We start from the raw sequence: 18,995 nt of genomic DNA, 5'->3' as shown, positions 1-18,995 counted from the left end.
ATATGTGTATCGACATGTATAGTGGGATCGTATTAAATAAAGAGTATGTTATTTTTTTAGATTTAATCAATTTGATAAATACTTTTGAAGGTTGACATCAAACTAGTGCTAGCTGATGAAAGTTATTTCGAAAACAAAAAAGTAAAGTGAACTTACAATAAATTGACGATTTGGTTGTGAAGAATCTAAGAAGAGGATTCATGTTGAAATTGAATTACACCATCGCCATCATAAAAAAATGACCTCTTCATTGTGGCGAATGCCCTTCAATTTCTCGCCGCCATATGTTGAGTTGCATTGAGAATGACTGGACGAGAGGAACTACTAAATTATTATTTATAGGCGGGGCAAAGGGAGTAGGGTTTCTAAGTTGGTAAAAAGTCTGTTAAAATCTATTTTGCCCTGAACTTTGATACACTTATCTCCGCATAAACATGATATATGAATATATCAATTTTAGCAATTTTAAAATAGATCAGGTTTTCTGGATGACATATATGTAATCGGTGAATAAATATGTATATCGACATGTATAGTGGGATTGTATTAAATAAAGAGTATGTTATTCTTTTAGATTTAACCAATTTGATAAATACTTCTGAAGGTTGACATCAAACTAGTGCTAGCTGATGAGAGTTATTTCGAAAACAAAAAAGTAAAGTGCACTTACAATAAATCGACGATTTTGTTGTGAAGAATCTAAGAAGAGGATTTATGTTGAAATTGAATTACACCATCACCATAAAAAAAATTACCTTTTCATTGTGGAAGATGCCCTAATTTCTCGCCGTCATATGTTGAGTTGCATTGAGAATGACTGAACGAGAGGAGTTGCTAAATTATTATTTATAGGCGGGGCAAAGGGAGTAGAGTTTCTAAGTTGGTACAAAGTTTGTTAAAATCTAATTTGCCCTGAACTTTGATACACTTCTCGAAATTGTGCTTTATATAAAAACAGAATAACCTAAGAGATTCTACATTTGACTCGAATGTCAAAGTAGACCCATATACTTTACGAGGTTTTCTCCAAACCCCTAAACATGTATTAAATAAATATTTTAAACTCTTTAACTGTTTACCAAGCTTATATAGTATTGATGTAGACGCACGCACGCACACACGCACGCACACACGCACACGCACGCACGCACACGCTCCCCAACCCCACCTCCCCCCAACCCACACAGACCCCCACCCACACATCCCCCCCCCACCCCTACACACACATTGGGAAGCTCCAATATTTAAAGTTGGATTACCATTTTGCCCCTTTACTAAATAATCTTTTAAAATTAATTTATTAAATACTAATATTTTAAGGGAAAATTATGCGGTTAAGCAAACTTATATTATTTAATTATTCATCATAGCTATAGTTTGCTATAATTATTACTCGCAACTAACATTATACATTAATTTTGTGGGCTGGCTTCGAGTTTGTATAATTAGTTACGTTTGTATATGTATTATTCACAAGGATATTCAAATACATATGTATAATATACAATTATTTAACCTATAAACATAAACAGTTCACATCTCTCTCACTCTCTGCTCTCTCCGCTCGACTCTCTCATCCCTCTCTCAATCTCGCTGGCCTCTCTCCTCCCTCTCCCAATCTCGCTTGCCATATATACAAATGCATATGTATAATATACAATTGTATACATATAAAATTCACCTCTCTCCCACTCTCTTCCCTCTCTCCTCTCTCTCTCAATCTCGCTTGCCTCTCTCCTCCCTCTCTCGATCTTGCTCACTTCTCTCCTCCCTCTCCCGATCTCTCTTGTCATATATACAAATAGATATGTATAAAATACAATTATCTAAGCAATATACATATACAATTCACCTTTCTCCCACTCTCTCTCGCCTCTCTCCTCTCTCTCTCTCTCAGTATCACTCACCTCTCTCCTCAATATAACAAGTAGCTACAAATTGTAATTATCAAACTATAGTTATGGAGAGTAATTAACTATTATTAAGTGGCTATATGTGAAAGTTTTCCATATTTTGATAGAAAAAACTTTTTGGCCATAATGAAATTTTTTAATGTTATTTTAACTATTAAAACATTTTTAGCCTCTTAACTTTAATACCTTTTAACTAAAAAATGGAAAAAAGATCAATTTATTATAATAAAAAAATATTATACTTCCTCCATCCCATTTTATGTGGCACTGTTTCCTTTTTGGTCAGTCCCAAAATGAATGTCACATTTCCTTATATGGTAAATATTTAAAGGTAAATTCCTGTTTTACCCTTGTTGGTTCCACTTAATTTAAAGATAGTACCTAATACATTTATAAGGAGAGAGAAAAATGAGTTTACTTTTTTGTAGGACAATTTGATAAAAATTTCAAAGTCTTCCTTATTTCTTAAACTCCATGTGCGGTCACATGATGGAACATAGAATGGGACGGAGGGAGTAGTTTTTTTTTTTAAATTTTCTGGTCAAATTCTTGCCAATTTTTTTTGGTCATTTAGCACTTCCATATTTTAATTAGGGGAAATGGTCTGTGGACCCTTATACTTGTATCAATTTATATTCTGAACCCTTCTACTTATCCTTTTTTCATCTCGCTCTTAAACTCAATTAAAATGAGACTTTTAAGTCCCTCCAACCTTGTGTGTAGCTCACTCTCCATTATATAATTGACATGTTATATCCACGTCACATATATTAATATCACAACAAAATTAGTTCATAACTATTTTTAAAAATCATCAACCAAAATTATTTAATAAATGTAAACTAATAATATTTTAATTTATTTTTGGCATTTTTAAAAGTGAAAATCCGTACAATCAAAATTTTCAGGATCAAAATCAACAGGAGAAAGCCATTGCCCCTGAAGTCGCCAATTTTGCCGGGGAAATCACATATACTTTCTCCTTTGGTCGTCCTTATCTCCTCCACACACCAACACAATCTTTTTCCTCCTTCAACCTCCACAAAAATAACAACATAATTCGCCGCACCACTAGATCTGGTCGAAAAACCTCTTCACTGTCATGACCACACCCTTGCCCACTCCGTTCTCCTCTTCACTAGCCCGTAAGAAAAATTCGTTGCAAAAATTTGATAATCATACTCATTTTTTATGATTACAAATCGATCAGTTGTTCTTGTGCTGATTTTGTTTGCAGTGGGTTCCACGTCACCTGGACAAATAAATTTGATTGCTTTGAATTTCTTCAACATTTGGTTCTATTAAGCATTTCGGCCAACAGGTTCTATGAAGAGAGAGGGATCGAGAATGAAGAAGGATGTTTGCTCTTGTTTGCAAGCTTGACGTGTAAACTCCCTCATTCAATACACTAAGGATCTTCAAATTTCTCCGATCGTCATATACTCAGCGTTATTACTTTTTGCCAAGCGGTTTTACCCATCTCTTACTGGACCAGGAACCTATGATGCTAAGAGCTGGATTTTACGATCTCTGAGAGAAAGAAATTTTCATGTAATTTAAGTTCAGATTAATGTGACTTTAAGTCATCAATGACATGATTCTTAGTTTTTATTGCTAGCAATTAACAAGGATATCTGCCTCAAAACAATATCATTTAAATTTAGTAGCTTCTGATTATCAATATTCAATCATCTTTTGAATTGTCTATCGTGAAAATTAAGTAATAAGAAGGTAAAATTTCAGTCTTATAGAATGGATGAAATAATGTTATAAATAAAGTAATTTATTGATTAAAAAAAAATCATCAGACATAAAACTTATAATCATGAAATAATTCATTGTAGATGCCTCAGTAATTGAGTTGGATGGTAAAAAATTTGAAGAACAATTAATATGATTACACATCATGATTTTCAAAGAAAAAAAAATCTGATGATAATTATGTTGTGTATCATTAGTGGATGAACGTAGACAATTTTACGAATTCATAAATTGAAATTAGAGATCCATGATTTTAAAACGAACCTGAATTGCAGTAGTAACTTCATGAATAACTTTAAGAGTACTATGTCACGGACTTTTTGATTCGGACAATGTTCCGTGCGGCACTTGACGGTTTACTCACGAATCTGGCACGTTCTTGCAAACTCAAGTAAGCCTAGAACTCGGATCGCTAAGAAAATAAGAAGCAAGACAGAACTTTGGAAGAAGGAACTTCTGTTACTTGAAAAATGATTGGATGCTTTACGAGTAAAATGATCTACTATTTATACTACTCTAATGCTTCCTAAGAGTAAGTAAATAAACTATACAAGTTCCTAAGTCTATGCCTACAAGACAAGCTTCTAAGTCTTCCAAAAAGGACTCCTAGATGCTCCTAGTCTGCCCCATGATCTGCACAAGCCTCCCAAAGGCTTGAAACTGCTGAAACTGCCGCCCCACTACCAAGTGTAACAGCTGTAACGGCTGTAACTGTCGTAACAGCTGAAACTGTTGTAACGGCTGTCTCTTCACCTGCTGCTGGCCCCCTTGGCTGCTGACCTGCTTGGTCAGCCTGCACCCTTGCGCCTGCTGGCTGCCTAGTCGGGTGGCGTTCAGCCTGAATGGATGGCGGGACGTCACAATCTCCCCCACCCCATGATGCGACGACCGCGACGCATTGCTGCAAGAGCTCCTGAATTTTGTCTTTGAACTGCCACAAGTCTTCGTACTTCTCCCAAGTGGCTTCTTCAGGAGTTTGTCCCTTCCAATGTATGAGAAACATGGCACTGGCCTGCTGTCCTCGTTTCCGCTTGGCTTGGTAATCTATGATAGCTTCAATTTCACGATCATGCGAGGCAGTAACGGTGATTGAGGCCCGTTGTGATTTGTTTCGGCTGGGATCGTCCTTATCCTCATGATAAGGCTTAAGGACGCTTGCATGAAAGACCGGGTGGATCTTGAAGTGTGGAGGTAACTCCAACCTGTATGAAATTTTACCCCCCTTGGCAACAATTTTGAACGAACCCTCATATTTCCGCACCAGGTTGTGATGCATGCCTCTAAGTGCCTTAAACTGCCTCGGATTAAACTTTACCAAAACCATATCACCTTCTTTGTAGTTGGTGGGATGACGCTTGCGGTCGGCGAACTTCTTCATCCTCCTTGCCGCCTTGCTCAAATAAGATTTGGCAAGGTCGAGTTGCTCTTCCCAACCCTTGGCAAGGTTGTAAGCGCCCAAACTCTTCCCCTCGAACATGGTTGGCAGTGAATGCGGAGTTTGGGGTTGCTGGCCTGTTGCTAACTCGAATGGTGTGCGCCCTGTAGATTCACTCCTCTGCAAATTATAAGAAAATTGCGCCATGTCTAAGAGCTTAGCCCAATCTTTCTGATGTGCACTGACATAGTGCCTAAGATAGCATTCCAACAAGGCGTTGACGCGTTCAGTTTGGCCATCAGTTTGGGGGTGGAAACTGGTGGAGAAGTGAAGTTTTGAACCAAGAATTTCAAAGAGTTCACTCCAAAAGTTCCCTGTGAAACGAGGATCCCGATCGCTAATGATGAACTTCGGCAGCCCCCAATACTTCACAACATTTTTAAAGAACAATTGTGCAGCTTCCTTAGCAGTACAACCGGCTGTGGCAGGCATGAATGTAGCATATTTGGAAAATCTATCCACTACGACCATAATAGTGCCAAACCCGTTTGACTTCGGCAAAGAAGTAATGAAATCCATAGATATGCTCTCCCATGGACGATCAGCTATGGGTAATGGCTCCAACAGCCCTCCTGGTTGCCTTTGCTCTACCTTGTCTTGCTGGCAAACAAGACAAGTCTGCACATACTGCTCGATTTCTTCACGCATACGCGGCCAGAAATAGAAGGCCTCCACTAATGCCCTCGTTCTCTTCTGTCCCGGATGCCCAGCCCACGGAGTGTCGTGGCTTTCTTTGATAATACGCCGCCTGATGAATCTGAACTTTGGTACATAAATCCTCCGGCCAGTGGTAAGCAAGAACCGTCTTCTACCCAAAACCGTTTTTGTTTGGCCTTGAGCAGCCAGCTCCATAATCTTCTTGGCTTCTGGAACGCGTTGCATACCATCTTTGATTGCGCCTTGGAATTCACTACGGACTGAGGAGATGGCCGCTAATTCAGTCTTTCTGCTCAATGCATCGGCTACCACATTGCCCCTTCCTGGTTTGTACTCCAAGTTGTAGTCAAATTCCGCTAAGAAATCCTGCCAACGAGCCTGCTTTGGTGTGATCTTCTTCTGTGACTGAAAATAGCTAGTGGCAACGTTGTCAGTTTTTACTACAAATTTGGAGCCTAATAGATAGTGCCTCCATGTGCGTAGACAATGCACAATGGCCGTCATCTCCTTCTCCTGCACAATGTACCATCGTTCCGCTTCATTCAGCTTCCGACTTTCAAAAGCTATGGGGTGCTTCTCCTGCATCAAGACTCCCCCAATGGCAAAATCAGAAGCATCCGTATGGATCTCGAAGGTCTTGGTGAAGTCAGGCAGCATCAAGACTGGCTCTTCAGTAACCGCAGCCTTAAGACCCTCAAACGCTTCCTCGCACTCCTCGCTCCACAACCAAGGCCTGTTCTTCTTCAGCAGCTCGGTCAGTGGGGCAGCAATAGCGGAGTACCCGCTAATGAACCTGCGATAATAATTAGCAAGTCCAAGAAAAGAACGTAGCTCGGTCATTTTCGTAGGCGCTTCCCAATCTTGGATCGCCTGTACCTTTGCCTCGTCCATACGAAGCTCACCTTGGCTGATCATATGGCCCAAGAAATGTATCTTTGGTTGGGCGAACTCGCACTTCTCCCGCTTAACATAAAGCTGATTCTCCCGCAAGACTTTGAAGACCTTCTTCAAGTGCTCTACATGTTCCTGCAAAGTGCTACTATAGACGACTATGTCTTCTAAGTACACCACTACGAACTGGTCCAAGTAGGGATACAAAATCTCGTTCATCAGCGTGCAAAATGTGGCAGGTGCGTTGGTTAAGCCGAAGGATATCACCAACCATTCGAATGCTCCATACCTGGTCACGCATGCTGTCTTTGGCTCATCTCCCTCTGCAATGCGCACTTGATAGTAGCCTTTTCGGAGATCCATCTTAGTGAAGTACTTGGCCTCTCCAAGACGATCAAACAAATTTGCGATCAGCGGGATTGGATACTTGTTCCGGATTGTGATCTTGTTGAGCGCCCTGTAGTCAATGCATAAATGCATCGACTCGTCTTTCTTTTTCTGAAACAGCACCGGCGCTCCATAGGGTGCCTTGGATGGACGAATGTGACCTGCTTCGAGGAGCTCTTTCAATTGCTTCCTCAGTTCTTCTAACTCAGGCGGAGCCATGCGATAAGGTGCAAGCGCAGGTGGCTTGGCTCCCGCCTCCAACTCGATCATGTGGTCTACCTCGCGCCTTGGAGGTAGAGTTTTCGGCAGCTCCTCCGACATCACATCTCTGTTTTCCTGCAAAACAGATTCTATGATAGGTGGCAATGGCTGCATAGCACCATGGTCTTCACTCGAACTTGCGATGGTGGCTAAGAAGGTTGGCGCTCCTTTCTTCAGGCCCTTCACAATCTGCATGGCCGATAATTGGGCATATCCGTCTTTCTTTGGCACCTTAATAAGAGGCACCATACAAGACCCTTCCCCCTCCATCACCATGAGTTGTTGAAGGTAGGGATCAATCATCGTGTGGCAATGTTGAAAGAATTCCAGCCCAAGAATGACATCGGATATGTCTAAAGGAGCTACGGTAAAATTTGTTTTACCTCTCAACCGTCCCAAAGTGATGTTGACCCCATGAGCAATTCCACACACGGGAGTTGGTGGGGCGTTGACCGTCTTGAGGCGATTGTTGCTTGGAACAATTTTCAGTCCCAATTTTTCTGCCGCCGCCTTGGTCATGATGTTAGCTTCAACCCCGGAATCTACCATGGCCCGAACAGGTTGCCCATTGATGGAGATGTCCACATATTGCGTACTGAAATCCCCCGGGTTGTCAGCCTGTTTTGCTATGGCACCGCAGATTCCAACCATGCCCAACTGAGTGGTGTCTGCCGGTTTCGCCTTGTCTTGTGCCTCCTTCTCCTTCCGCTCACGGACGATGGCACTAAGGCTCTTCATCTCTGGGCACCTGGCATAACCGTGTGGTCCGCCGCATATATAGCACCCGTCTCCTTTGATGGACTGCATCCGCTTCTCCGAATATTTTTGGCGCTCAAACCGTCTACCATCTGGCTTGGGCGTGTCTCGCTGCTTGGGTTGTGCCGACTGTTCTCTGCCTCGGCCACGGTCTCCCCCTCTTTTAGCTTGACTGCCCCTTGCCTCCTTTCCCTTCGCCTTGTCCAAACGATCATGTTTGAAATCTGTCAAGATTTCGGCTTGAGTGATGGCCTCATCGATGGTTTTTACTTGACGCCGCTCTAACTCGGTCCTCGCCCAATTCTGCAACCCGTCCATGAAAGTGAACAACATGTCTTCTTTCGTGAGTTGGGGAATTTGGAGGGTCAAGATTGTGAACTCTTTCACATAGGCCCTAATACTTCCCGTCTGCTTCAACTCCTGGAGTTTGCGTTTCATCTCATAAACAGCATTGTTGGGGAAGAAAGATTTCTTGAATTCCTCAAGGAATTGTTTCCATGTGTCGATGGTGCGTGTGCCCCTCCTAATCTCGGCATCTTTGCGTTTCCACCATAACATGTCTACGTCGGAAAGATACAACACGGCAGTGTTGATCTTTCTTGCATCGCTCCTGACCCGATTACACCTGAAATAATTTTCCAAGTGCCAAAGGAAATTTCCTACCTCTAGGGCGTCACAGACACCCTTGAATGTTGGTGGCTTGGGAACCTCGACCCTGGACTCCCTTTCCTGGCCAAGTGATGCTGATGCTCCAACCTCCCTCTCTTCTTCGAGGGCCTCAAACTTGTTCTTCAGCGTCTGGATCGTCGTAAGGGCGTCCATGAACCTGAACTCCAAGGAAGTAATGGTTTCCTTCATCGCTAATTCAGACCGCTTGCGTAGATCCAACTCCTTCCGAATGGCTTCAACTTCCTCAAGCGAGTTCTCTTCAAGGTCTTTGACATCACTGTCCAACCCATTCAAGCGCTGGCCTAAAATCTCAACAGCTAGCCTTGCCCTTTCAACGCTGGCAAGCCATTCATGTCCCACAGTGACGTCGATAGTTTCTTCGCTGTCGTCGTCGTCACTTTCATCGACAATATTATGCTGAAAAGATGTTTGTCCATCACTTGGTGGAGGAACATTTGATGGTAACTCACCTGTTGGAAGACCGTCTGGTGGCAGACTGCCTGATGGTTGTCCGCTTGGTGACAGACTGCCTGATGGCTGACCGCCTGGTGGAAGTCCGGTTGGTGGAGGATCAGTAGGTGGAAGATCGGGCAGAACAGGCAGATTGGGTTCATTCCCCTTCTGCTGCTGCTTCTTCCCTTTCTTGTTCTTCTTTCCCACCTGAACGTTGGGGGTGTTGCTAGCGCCGCTTCCATCTCCTTCGTTCGTCATTCTCTTACGATGAACCTGCTCTGATACTAATTGTCACGGACTTTTTGATTCGGACAATGTTCCGTGCGGCACTTGACGGTTTACTCACGAATCTGGCACGTTCTTGCAAACTCAAGTAAGCCTAGAACTCGGATCGCTAAGAAAATAAGAAGCAAGACAGAACTTTGGAAGAAGGAACTTCTATTACTTGAAAAATGATTGGATGCTTTACAAGTAAAATGATCTACTATTTATACTACTCTAATGCTTCCTAAGAGTAAGTAAATAAACTATACAAGTTTCTAAGTCTATGCCTACAAGACAAGCTTCTAAGTCTTCCAAAAAGGACTCCTAGATGCTCCTAGTCTGCCCCATGATCTGCACAAGCCTCCCAAAGGCTTGAAACTGCTGAAACTGCCGCCCCACTACCAAGTGTAACAGCTGTAACGGCTGTAACTGCCGTAACAGCTGAAACTGTTGTAACGGCTGTCTCTTCACCTGCTGCTGGCCCCCTTAGCTGCTGACCTGCTTGGTCAGCCTGCACCCTTGCGCCTGCTGGCTGCCTAGTCGGGTGGCGTTCATCCTGAATGGATGGCGGGACGTCACAATATCTCTGCAATTCAGGTGCGTTTCCAAATCATGAATCCCCCTAATTTCTATTTATGATTAATTCATAAAATTTGTCTAATTTCACTGTAAAGATAGATTTCTGATAAAGAAATTGAAACATATCTAAAAAGCTCAATTACTGATTTGTTAAAATTATATATTAGAGAAACTTATGCGGTATGTTCACTTTTTCTTTTCATGAATATTGAGACAGCTAATCTATTAAATGATACAATGAATAATGATATGAGTGAATAGAATAATTCTATTTAATTAAAATCAAACACTAATTAAGACTATCATTTCATTTTTAAGTGGAAGTTTTATAAAATTCGGTGAAAACATTTTTTCGATAACTATGAATAAGTAGTATAATTTCTATGTTATAAAAAGGAAAAGTTAAATTTTTATAATAAACATATAGTTGAATAATCCACCCACCAATTTTTAGACTTACTTTCATATATACACACATTTATTCCAAAAAAATAATTAAAAATAAATCTAAGACAATAAATTTAAGAGACATAATATTGTTCAATTTTTCTATAAGATCAAATAGACCAATTAAAATTAAAATATTCTTTTAAAAAAGATACTATTTTTGCCCATGATAGTTCATTCAATCACTACGAAGTAGATGAATTCAATCCATCATCAAATAAGGAAAATAAAATTTTACTTGTATCATAACACAAATATCTATTTATAGGAATATAGTATAACATGTGGTTTCCATCGAACATAAAGGAACAATCTCTTATCTCCGCAGAAATATGATATATGGATATATCAATTTTAGCAATTTTAAAATCGATCAGGTTCTCTGGATGACTGATATGTAATCGGTGAATATATATGTATATCGACATGTATAGTGAGATCGTCTTAAATAAAGAGTATGTTATTCTTTTAGATTTAACCAATTTGATAAATACTTCTGAAGGTTGACATCAAACTAGTGCTAGCTGATGAGAGTTATTTCGAAAACAAAAAAGTAAAGTGAACTTACAATAAATCGACGATTTGGTTGTAAAGAATCTAAGAAGAGGATTCTTGCTGAAATTGAATTACACCATCGCCATCATAAAAAATGACCTTTTCATTGTGGCGAATGACCTTCAATTTCTCGCCGCCATATGTTGAGTTGCATTGAGAATGACTGAACGAGAGGAACTGCTAAATTATTATTTATAGGCGGGGCAAAGGGAGTAGGGTTTCTAAGTTGGTACAAAGTCTGTTAAAATCTATTTTGCCATGAACTTTGATACACTTATCCCTGCAAAAACATGATATATGAATATATCAATTTTAGAAATTTTAAAATAGATCAGGTTCTCTGGATGACATATATGTAATCGGTGAATATATATATATATATATATATATATATATATATATATATATATATATATATATCGACATGTATAGTGGGATTGTATCAAATAAAAAGTATGTTATTCTTTTAGATTTAACCAATTTGATAAAATACTTCTGAAGCTTGACATCAAACTAGTGCTAGCGATGACAGTTATTTCGAAAACAAAAAGTAAAGAGAACTTACAATAAATCGACGATTTGGCTGTGAAGAATCTAAGAGGATTCATGTTGAAATTAAATTACACCATCGCCATCATAAAAAATGACCTCTTCATTGTGGCAAATGCCCTTCAATTTCTCGCCGCCATATGTTGAGTTGCATTGAGAATGACTGAACGAGAGGAGTTGCTAAATCATTATTTATAGGCGGGGCAAAGGGAGTAGGGTTTCTAAGTTGGTAAAAAGTTTGTTAAAATCTAATTTTCCCTGAACTTTGATACATTTTTCGAAATTGTGCTTTATATAAAAACAGAATAACCTAAGAGATTCTATATTTGACTCAAATGTTAAAGTAGACCCATATACTTTATGAGGTTTCCTCCAAACCCCTAAACATGTATAAAATAAATATTTTAAACTCTTTAACTGTTTACCAAGCTTATATAGTATTGATGTAGACGCGCGCACGCACGCACAAACACATACACACACACACGTACAGACACACACGCACACACGCATGCACACGCCCCTCCTCCCCAATCCCCCCAACACCCACACCCACACCCCTCCCCCCATACCCACACACCCACCCACACACACACACACAACACACAACACACACACACACACACACATACACACACACATTGGGAAGCTTCAATATTTAAAGTTGGATTACCAGTTTGACCCTTTACTAAATAATTTTTTAAAATTAATTTATTAAATACTAATATTTTAAGGGAAAAGTATGCGGTTAAGCAAACTTATATTATTTGATTATTCATCATAGCTATAGTTTGCTATAATTATCACTCGCGACTAACATTATACATTAATTTTGTGGGCTGACTTCGAGTTTGTATAATTTGTTTCTTTTGTATATGTATCATTCACAAGGATATACAAATACATATGTATAATATACAATTATTTAACCTATAAACATAAACAGTTCACCTCTCTCTCACTCTCTGCTCTCTCTCGCTTGACTCTCTCCTCCCTCTCTCAATCTCGTTCGCCTCTCTCCTCCCTGTCCCAATCTCGCTTGCCATATATACAAATGCATATGTATAATATACAATTGTATACATATAAAATTCACCTCTCTCCCACTCTCTTCCCTCTCTCGCTTGCCTCTCTACTCTCTCTCTCTCAATCTCGCTTGCCTCTCTCCTCCCTCTCTCGATCTTGCTCACTTCTCTCCTCCCTCTCCTGATCTCTCTTGTCATATATACAAATAGATATGTATAAAATACAATTATCTAAGCAATATACATATACAATTCACCTTTTTCCCACTCTCTCTCGCCTCTCTCCTCTCTCTCTCAGTATCGCTCACCTCTCTCCTCAATATAACAAGTAGCTACAAATTGTAATTATCAAACTATAGCGATGGAGAGTAACTAATTATTTTTAAGTGGCTATATGTGAAAGTTTCCCATATTTTGATAGAAAAAACTTTTTGGCCATAATGAAATTTTTTCTAGGTTATTTTAACTATTAAAACATTTTTAGCCTCTTAACTTTAATACCTTTTAACTAAAAAATGGAAAAAAGTTCAATTTATTATAATAAAAAAAATATTATACTTCCTCCGTCCCATTTTATGTGGCACTGTTTCCTTTTTGGTCAGTCCCAAAATGAATGTCACATTTCCTTATATGGTAAATATTTAAGGGTAAAATTCCTTTTTTACCCTTGTTGGTCCCACTTAATTTTAAAGATAGTACCTAATACATTTATAAGGAGAGAGAAAAATGAGTTTACTTTTTTGTAGGATAATTTGGAAAAATTTTAAAGTCTTCATTATTTCTTAAACTCCATGTGCGGTCAAATATGACACATAAAATAGGACTGAGGGAGTAGTTTTTTTTTAATTTTCTGGTCAAATTCTTGCCAATTTTTTTGGTCATTTAGCACTTCCATATTTTAATTAGGGGAAATGGTCTGTGGACCCTTATACTTGTATCAATTTATATTCTGAACCCTTCTACTTATCCCTTTTTCATCTCGCTCTTAAACTCAATTAAAATGAGACTTTTAAGTCCCTCCAACCTTGTGTGTAGCTCACTCTCCATTATATAATTGACATGTTATATCTACGTCAGATATATTAATATCACAACAAAATTAGTTCATAACTATTTTTAAAAATCATCAACCAAAATTATTTAATAAATGTAAACTAATAATATTTTAATTTATTTTTGGCATTTTTAAAAGTGAAAATCCGTACAATCAAAATTTTCAGGATCAAAATCAACCGGAGAAAGCCATTGCCGCTGAAGTCGCCAATTTTGCCGAGGAAATCACATATACTTTCTCCTTTGGTCGTCCTTATCTTCTCCACACGCCAACACAATCTATTTCCTCCTTCAACCTCCACAAAAATAACAACCTAAGTCGCCGCACCACTAGATCTGGTCAAAAAACCTCTTCACTGTCATGACCACACCCTTGCCCACTCCGTTCTCCTCTCCACTAGCCCGTAAGAAAAATTCATTGTAAAAATTTGATAATCATACTCATTTTTTATAAATACAAATCGATCGATTGTTCTTGTGCTGATTTTGTTTGCCGTGGGTTCCACGTCACCTGGACAAATAAATTTGATTGCTTTGAATTTCGTCATAATTTGGTTCTCTTAAGCATTTTGGCCAACAGGTTCTATGAAGAGAGAGGGATCGAGAATGAAGAAGGATGTTTGCTCTTATTTGCAAGCTTGACGTGTAAATTCCCTCATTCAATACTCTCAAGATCTTCAAATTTCTCTGATCGTCATATACTCAGCGTTATCACTTTTCGCCAAGCGGTTTTATCCATCTCTTACTGGACCAGGAACCTACGATGCTAAGAGCTGGATTTTACGACCTCTGAGAGAACGCAAGTTTTAGCTATTTGGGCTTATAGCCATATGGATCTCAAGCAAAATCCATAATTCTCCTTCTCTAAGTGTCAAATCATTCATGTCTCTAGCTGACAACACCATTGTTAGTGAAAATTACTAGATAACAAAAAATACAAGACTACAATTAAAAATAAAAAGAAGAAAATAAATCTCTTCAAGGCTGAGGAGCGAATATCTCGCTCTCTTAAAGGAGATTCAAGCCCACTACAACAAATGTTTTTCAACCGGTCTAACAGTAGTACTCTTTGACTTATCCTTTAGGATGCAACAGCCTTCACAAAATATTACTCAACAACTCTAGACAAGAGTTGAGTCCAAAGCTCCATAAAAAATAACACATCACTTCAACTAATAAGAACTCTCTTTTTTACTAACCCTTTCACTCTATATTTTCTCTTGTATGTTGTGTGTTCCAAACCAAATGAATACAATCACTATTTATAGTTGAGAAAGTCTTTCTAGCAATGAATAGAAAGATAATGGATTGGTACGTAGTGAAGATAAATGGCCTTAGGAGTTACATATGTTACATAGGTTCAATAATGGAGGAATTAAGAGTGAAATATTATGAGCTCATTATGCCACTAACAAGCACAATGACATTATGCCATTAACGGGCAGAATGTGGAGTTGCACAAAGGCACAATAATGTGCACCAAATGAAAATTCCGAATTGGCTTATTGAAAATAATTAAGCCTCATAATACATTGTTCCAAGGTTAAAACAAAATAGACCAACCTTCTCGAAATTATGTGCACTTTAACTATTACATTTATATTATTAAAATGCTCCAAAATCAATAATCCCTCACTCATTATAATATTAGAAAAGAGAGTATATCAGTTGAAGGAAGATTACTATGCATAATGAAAGTGTGCTCTGCATTGAACCTTCACTTAGTGAAACAATAATTTTTACTCTAGAGTCGTATTGGTCTCAGACTTGAACTATGACTGCTTAAGGGAAATAAAATATTACTGCTCACACATGATAATCAAGGTGTTTACATGAGTTTTAAAGCCAACATGTTATGACCATGTTCTATCCCGATTTCATGAATGCATTTGAGAATAAGTCAATTCTCATAGGAAGCGACCACTTCCACACATCACATAGGTGAAATCTGTCGAGAGTGCTCCTATAAGATTAACACTCCACCCATATGGGCTACAGATATTCATTAAGAGTTTTATCAACTCAACCTTCACAAACTAGAGGAATTAATGCACTCACAAAAAGGGAGGGAACAAAAAGATAGTGCATTTTTTTACAAGAAGTCATCATATGATTAGTTTTTCCCTTTGAACCTGGTTATAGGATCTATAGTCCCCAGGTTGTGTTTCCTCATATATGACTCAACAATTTATAGGCTTCAATCTCATCCCCCTCGATGTGCTCCAGACCTTTTCTCTTGTTAAGGCCTTAGTAAGAAGATCTGCAAGATTATCACAAGATTTGACATAATTAACATTAATGGTACTTGTCAAATATGATCTCACATTACTATGTTTTCTCCTTATAGGTCTGAATTTACTATTGTAATAACGATTTTGAACTCTACCAATTGCAGCGGTGCTATCACAATGAATTAAAATAGGAGGAATTGGTTTTTCAAAATAAAGAATTTGAAATAATAAATCTCTTAAATCAATTCGCTTCCTCACTAGCTGAAGCTAAATCAATTAGTTCAACCTCCATGGTAGAGTTAGCAAGTATAGTTTGCTTTTTTGATCTCCAACAAACAGCACCATCACCTAACGTAAAGACATAACCATTGATATAAAAAGAATCAGTGACAAAGTATTTCAATCTGCATCACAAAAGCCTTCAAGTACAACAGAATATTTTTTGTAGAACAAACCACAATTTTTTGTTCCAATTAAATATCTCATAACTCTTATTATAGCATGTCGTTCATTACCTGGCTTGCTTGTAAACCTGTCAAGTACTCCTACTGCATATGCAATATCAGGTCTAGTGCAATCAATCACATATCTCAAACTTTCGATTATACTAGCATATTCATTTTGATTCATTACCTTATTTTCACTTTCAACAGGAAATAAATGAACACTTGAATCAAAAGGAGTAGCAACATGCTTGCAATTTTTTAAGTTATATTTTTTCAATATTTTCTCAACATAATGTGACTAGTCAAGGAAAATTCTCTCACATGTTCTTGTTGTTTTTATTCCAAGAATGAAATTTGTCTCACCAAGATCTTTCATATCAAAATGGTTTCTAAGACATTTTTAGCTTCATCAATAACATTTCATGTTAGAGCCAAATATCAACAAATCATCAACATATAGGCAAATAAGCACATGTGAATTATTCCAAGACTTATGATATATGCACTTTGTTGGGCTATTGCCCATGTTCCAGCCAAAGGCCCATGGCCTAATCCTACTTGGAAAAGGATTGAAATTATTCTCTTTATTTGGTTTCCAATTCTATTAGGAAAAGGATTGGAATAGTAATCCTATTTGTAGTTGGTTTTGGTTTATAAGGAAAAGCACAACTCTATAAATAGAGGATGGTTCTGAGAGAATAATTAATTGCTCATTGGTATTGTCTTTGAAAGACATTAGAACATAAGAGAGGTTTTTGAGAGAGCTTTCAACAAGAGAAAAAGAGAGAAAGACAAGGATTATTTTGCTGCAGTCTTTTCTCTGACCAGTAACGTTCAGATCATGTTTCTCGATTAACTAACCGTTGGATTGGGCTGAAATTTGTACTGAATGTCCCTGACATATTGGTGGTTGATTTGAACGGTGAAGATCAGATTCGGAGGTCAGCAAGATCCTATTTTAGGTTCCGAATAGAAGCTGGGTTTGGGTGGTGTTTCTTTCTATTTATCTTTTGTTGGTGTAGCTATTGTTTGTTCTCTTTTGGCACTTGTTGTGTAGCCATTAGAAGAATATTTGTAACCCTCTTATTGTTATAGTGAAGTAATTCGTATCTTGTCGATCCCGTGGTGTTTACCTTCGGTTTGAAGGGTTTTTCCATGTTAAACTTGGTGTTCGTTATTGTTAGATTTTCGATTTCATCTTTTCGTCACAACACACTTGTCATACTCATTTGTTTTAAAACAATTTTCAATCATGCAGGAATCGAACTTTTCATGTTATTGCTTTGGTGCCTGTTTCAAGCCATTATGGGATTTAGTAAGTTTACATACTTTGCTTTCTTGGTCTGCTTCAACAAAACAATCGGGTTGATCCATACAAATTTCTACATTTAGGTCTCCATTTAGAAAAGCAGTTTTTACATCCATTTAATGAATTTGAAAATAAAAAATTGCACTCATAGCAATTAAAGTCTTATGGATGTAATTCTTGTTACCGGAGAAAAAATATCAAAAAATTCAAGGCCTTCTAGTTGTTTAAAACCTTTTGCAACTAACCTTGTATTTATCAATAGAACCATCCAGTTTCAACTTTTTTTCGTAAGATCCATTTACAACCAATAGTTTTACAACCCGGTGGCAAATCAACTAATTTCCAAGTTTTATTAGAAACTAGAAATTTCATTTCATCATTTACACTCTTTCCAAAAAATTTAATCATGTGATGATAATGCTTCTTTCAAAGTTAGAGGGTCATTTTCAATATTAAACACATAAAAATCAGGACCAAAATCTTTTTCTACTCTAGCTCTTTTACTTCTTCTTAACTCAAAATCATTAACTTCTTTATTTTTCAAAGTTGAAGTAGAAGAACTAGGTAGTGACAAAATATTTGTTCAATCCTTTGACCCCCATTATTTTTAGTATCAAAAGGAAACATATTTTCATGAAAAATAGCATCACCAGATTCTATCACAATATTATCTTCAAGATTAAAAAATCTATAGGATGTACGATTTGAAGCATAACCAAGAAAAGCACAAGTAGTAACTTTCTTACCCAACTTTGTAATCTTGGGATCCATTATCTCAAAAAGGCTAGACAACTCCAAACTCTTAAATATTCCAAACTTGGCTTGTAACCACAATTCAAAAGGTGTCAGTTTGACTTTTTATGAGGCACACGATTCAACACATAACAAGCAGTTAGAATAGCTTCACCCCAAAAATTCAAAGGTGCATGTGACTCAATAAGAATGACATTAGTCAATTCAACCAAAGTTCTATTTTTCCTTTCTGCTACTCCATTAGATGAAGGAGAGTAAGGAGGAGAATTTCATGAATTATTCTCAATGATCTAACAAAATAATTAAACTCATTTTATTTATATTCACAACCTCTATCACTTCTAATTCTTTTTTTTCCAAACTGATTTTCAATCTTATGAAAGATAAGTTTTGAAATTTTTAAAAGTATCACTTTTATTTTTCATTAAGTAAACATATGTAAACTTAGAAAAATCATCAATAAAAGTGATAAAATATCTATTACCTTCACGAATTAGAATTCCATCAAGTTCACAAATATCAGTATGAACTAATTCTAACAAATCAGTTTTTCCTTTAACTTGAAAATGATGCCTTTTGGTGGTTTTAGCTTTACTACAAG

This window comes from Solanum lycopersicum, chromosome 2 (assembly GCF_036512215.1).
Source record: "Solanum lycopersicum chromosome 2, SLM_r2.1".
NCBI classification, from domain to species: domain Eukaryota; kingdom Viridiplantae; phylum Streptophyta; class Magnoliopsida; order Solanales; family Solanaceae; genus Solanum; species Solanum lycopersicum.
This window is presented reverse-complemented; position numbering follows the sequence as displayed.